General features: G+C 49.1%; 1 protein-coding gene across 6 annotated transcripts in view; it reads right to left on the bottom strand.

Moving 5' to 3' along the window:
• The window catches only part of ADNP (activity dependent neuroprotector homeobox), a 22,959-nt gene extending 18,702 nt beyond the window's left edge, over positions 1–4,257 (bottom strand). For 3 of the 6 annotated variants that reach the window (XM_033519075.1, XM_019008704.2, XM_015647685.3), the window contains exons 1-2: positions 3,842–4,237; positions 631–753 (exon numbers count right to left, since the gene is read on the bottom strand). The gene's annotated coding sequence lies outside the window, so the exon portion shown is untranslated. Of the gene's footprint in view, positions 1–630; positions 754–3,841 lie in introns of all 6 variants that reach the window. The other 3 variants (XM_033519077.1, XM_033519076.1, XM_033519074.1) reach the window with 2 other exon arrangements.
• Between the last annotated feature and the right edge of the window lie 692 nt (positions 4,258–4,949).

Raw genomic sequence — 4,949 nt, 5'->3', positions numbered from 1 at the left:
ACACACACACACACACAGACACACACACAGATACAGATACACACACAGACACAGATACACACACAGATACACACACAGACACACACACAGACACACACACACACAGACACAGATACACACACACACACACACAGACATACACACACACAGATACACACTTACACACAGATACAGATACACACAGACATACACACACAGACACACACACAGACACTCCCACACACAGGCAGACACATACACACAGACACACACACACAGACACACTCAGGTATTCACACCCAGACTGCAGGGCAGCCCTGCTGTGCCCCCAGCAGCCACAGGCACGGCTGTGTGTGAGGGGCAGCACAAACCAGCACACAAAAGAGCACACGAATGCTTTCCCCAGCTCATCCAAAGCCCCGCCAATCCACGCTGTCTCAGACAGCAGATCCATCAGATACTGGAGGGATCTCGCCAACTGGCTGCATCTGAGTTTTCCAAGGGTAAAAATAGGCACTGAAGGAGGCTGGTGCCGCTTGTTTTCCCTTGCCTTACACTTCACACACGCGAGGCACAAACGCTGCCATTACAACACAGGGAAAAGGCTGTAAACAAGAGCTTCAGATCAGTCTCACACTGCACATTTCTTACCTCTCTCCCTTTCTGTCTAAGCATAGCTCCCAAGGGCTCCAGTCCCTGCCTACATTCCAGCGTTAGTCCACCTCAGCTACTGCTGTCTTCCATCTGCCTCAGGAACCTTCCATAGGCAAAGGGCTTCATAGCAGCAGCAATGGGGAAACAAAACAAAAAAGAAGATCACAAACTTGAGTTTGACTATTTAGGTGAAAAAAAAGCATTTTAAGACCACTATCTTGCCCACTTAGATTTCCAGAGCCATTTTGTCCCCTTGCTGTTGCTGCTATGAAGCTGCATCACCAACAGCTTCCTTGGCCCAGCTGCAGCACGAGCACAAACTGAGATCCAGAGTCCCATCAGAAATCACTGCACACGAGAGGAAGAAGAGGGCGAAAGAAAGCATTGGCTGAGACCTGGAGAGGAGCTGGGGCAGGGAAGAAACAGCCAACAGTGAATGCAGGCTTGAGAACAGGTCCTTTCCTCCATCTGCAGGACTGGAGGAGTTGGAATGCTCCCTCAGGGAACAGCTGCTCTCAAAGTTGTTATATTTTTGTTTCTTGTTAATAGTTTTAGACACTACTTGAGGAGTAGATATTAAATGAAAGGTTTTTGCCACATGATCTGCATACATCTGCAGGTGTGATGTGTCCACAGGGCCAACTACACAGGCCTTGGACTCAACAGCCACTGTCAGTTTTCATCTAAATAATCTTTAATGGCACCTTAAAAAAAAAAAAAACAACAAAAAAACAGTAAGGATATAAATGGCAGTAACTGAAAGTGACTCACTGCAGAAAAAATGGTATTTACTCCATTCTTACTCCAAACCATCAACCTTCATTCACTTTCAAGAGCACTACAGGGAAATCAGAGACACTGAATACAAGCTCCTGTTTACCTTTTGACATCAGAGCTGCAGTGAAGCTCTGAACAATGCAGTTCTTGCCCTGAGGCACATGGCCCTCAGGTAAATAAACAGGAGTTACACCCTCTCCAAGAAGCCTTTATTCAAATCTGGAACACACATCTGATTTTTAAACCACACTAAAGTTCTTCCTGAAAGCTCAAACGGAACAGGCCAATTTGGCCATTCTGCCCAGGAAAACTAAGGCATTCTTCCCAAATGTGTGAGGTGAGGCAAAATAAACCTCCCACATATACTGAAGGTATAGGATTTACTTTTAATAAAACTAGATTAACAGCAACAAGGGTTCTTCTTCTTCCAATGCAGAGACTCAGAGGAGCACCTTTCATTGCCATCTCCATCTCTTACACTATCAATAAACACCTCTAGCAACAGATTTATTTATATAAGCAGAACTACTTCCACATTAAAAATTATCCTGTTACAGTTATATTCGTAGGAACCATACCCTATATATATATCTATAACTCTGGGCACAGAGCAGCTCTTGACTCAATATAACAACAAAAATCCTGTGATGCTTGTTTAGATACAGGCCAGCATAGTCAGCTGTTGCCTTTTTAAAAAGCATGTTGCATGCATCTTAAAGAAAATAATCCCATTAAATGTAGCATTATTAATATACAAACTCAGCTGAACTAATGACTTAAAAATACCTCAATTTTGCCCATGCAGGTAGAGCAGCTTCAATGGCACCTGTGAAAGAATACACTGAGCAGCTGCAGCCCCAGAGCTGTTCCCTGCCTCTCCTGGCACCTCTCCTACAGTCTTTAAACTGGTCCTCCTCATATCTGATACTGCTTTGTTCATTACCAACTGAATTTTGTCTCCCCTAAACATCTCAAGTACTGGAGCAAAGGTAACTTTCCCTTTCTGAAAACAAAACCCCACAAAAACCACCCCAATACATTTCCTACTAAGGTGCTAAATCTTATTTTCAGCCACCTCAAAAGAAACACATTAACCCAGGAGCATCGTCTTTGCTTCCACAAAATCACTTGTTTCAATTTCTTTCTTTGCATCAATCAAATCAGCTGCCATCTTAATAACAAGCTATAAAATAGACATTTGGACTGTATAACTTATGACTACTGATAATGTTCTGATATGTTTCCGTATTCCAGGAATTCTACTGTAAACTTCAATGTTTACTTTCAGTATTTATGTTATTATAGTGGTAAAGCTGAGCTGGGAATAATCACCCATTATTCACCCTGCAGTGTGTGAGCAGGAGAACTCACCTGCCCCAGAACACGTGGCCTGAATTTCCCTAGAGCTCACAGAGAGCTCAGAACAGCACAGGGACTCTGGGCAGCACCAATAAATGAGTTTACACTTAACCCTCACGCTGTGGCAATAGCAGGGACCTCTGTGTCAGTGACAGGGAGCACTTCTGACCACTGGCAACTTCTGCCCTACACACACAGAAAGCCCATCAAGTTCCCCCTCTCAGCCTGAGCAGCACACACACCTCCCTGGGTGCTGTGTTTGTGCTGCTGATGCCTAACACTGCAGGGCATGAACTTTCCAAAACATTCAGGAAGTTCCTCTCCAGTAAAGACTTTTCATTCCCATCTGTGACATTTGTCTGTCTCATCTACAGGCAAAGGAATCTCCTTTCACCTTCCATCTGCTGCACATCCACATCCCCTCCCACAGCCTAACACAAGTGAACTGCAGGCTCTTCAGAACAATACACTCTGAAGCACAAACAGTGGGAACCTAAAGAGATGCCTTCTACAAACCTGTCTGATGGACCAGCACTTCAATTCAAAACAAAACAATTATTTTTGGTAATGGGGCTGTAAAACGATATCAGTTTTCAATGATCTCACAGATGTCCCCTGGGAGCATCTCATGTCTACTGGATACCAAAAAGTCACTCTTGAATGCTAACTAAGAAATAATACTAAGTTGAGCAAAGGGCAGCTAACCACCAAAAATAGTGCAAAAACATCTAGCTCAGTATCACTTTTGGAGAACAAGTTATTTGTTGTGTGTCAAAAAGGACATCTCTATTTAGACTGAAGTTGGATGGAAGTACTTGCTGTAATAATCTTAAAGGTAACCATTATGTTACAACCCATCAGCATCTGGTGCAATTCTCTGAACAGGGTGTTTCTCTTCTGTTGTCTCTTAAGATTTCAGCACATATCATGGTACATGTCCATCTACTGATATCAAATTACTGCCCAACATCTGCAACTGCACATCTGCAAAGGAACCAAGCTTTGGTTTGTTACTAAAAGCGGGAAAAAAAGGTTTTTCTGTTTCTTAAGCAGATTGATCCATCTTTCTCACCTAAAAGGATGACAACTCGTGATTATGAGTTCGCAGAGTCCTGAAGCGAAAGTTTTCCCGAGTAGGAGACCCTGCAGGAGGGAGCAGTGCTGGGGCACACAGGGCTGAGCTGCACAGCAGCCAGCTAAGGTCGGTCCATGCTACCCTGACAGGCGGGAATCCTCTGCCTCCGTTACCTCACACCTCCAAACAGAAATAGAAAATAGCAGCAAAAATAAATAGAAACGTAGCTAGGAAAAAACCCACAACTTAAGGATTAGGGGAATTTCTCTATAAGGAACGCAAACCTCTTTGACACCTACCAAACGGCTCAAATACAGCCAACAAACACGGACCAGCAACGGCTGGGAGCGCCCTGTTACGGGGGCTCTGCCCCGCGGTCCCAGACGAAGCAGCGGGGGCTGCAGCCACGTGCGCAGAGCGGGCCCGGTCCCGCGATCCGCGGCCGAGCAGTGCCCCGGCCCCGGCCCGGTGCCCCGGCCCCCCCTCCCGCCGCAGCGGTGCCCGCCGTGCAGGGCGCCCCCTGCCGGCTGCCGCCGCGCAGCGCCCCGGCCGGGCTGCGGTGGATGCGGGGGGGCCGGGGTGTCACGCCCGCGGCCGCTGCCGGGAGGCACCGGGGCTGCGCGGACACCCCGGCCCCGCGCACGCACTGACACTTGTTTTGGAACCCCCGCCCGGGCTGCGGCCGCCGGGAGAAGGGGGTGCGTGCCACGGGGATGTCTGTCCGGTGCGGCTGCCAGGCTCCGGGTTTGGCGTCCCCCGCCTTTGTCTGAGAAACGGGTGCCGGTAACTGTAGCCCGGGGTAGGGATGGGTGAGGTAACGGCGCTCCATCCCCGCAGCCGCGGCTCGGGATGGCAGCGGCGGATCCCGCCTTTTCCCGCGGGCAGGGTCCCCTCGGTTGCTCCCATTCATCGCATCCCCGGCGCCGCTTCAGCACCAACTCCGCCGGCGGGGCCCGGTGCAGCTGCACACCGGGATGCCGGACCCGGCCAGCGGCTCGCGGTCCCGGTCCCTCGGGCTGCCGGGACACGTCCGTGTGGGGAAGGGAGGCGGCCGGGGCCGGCGGCGGCGAGGGAGCAGCGCCGCGGTGCCCGCAGCCGCCGGGGC

Source organism: Parus major, chromosome 20 (assembly GCF_001522545.3).
Source record: "Parus major isolate Abel chromosome 20, Parus_major1.1, whole genome shotgun sequence".
NCBI classification, from domain to species: domain Eukaryota; kingdom Metazoa; phylum Chordata; class Aves; order Passeriformes; family Paridae; genus Parus; species Parus major.
The sequence above is the reverse complement of the archived record's forward strand: the minus strand, read 5'-3'. Positions and strand labels throughout refer to the sequence as shown.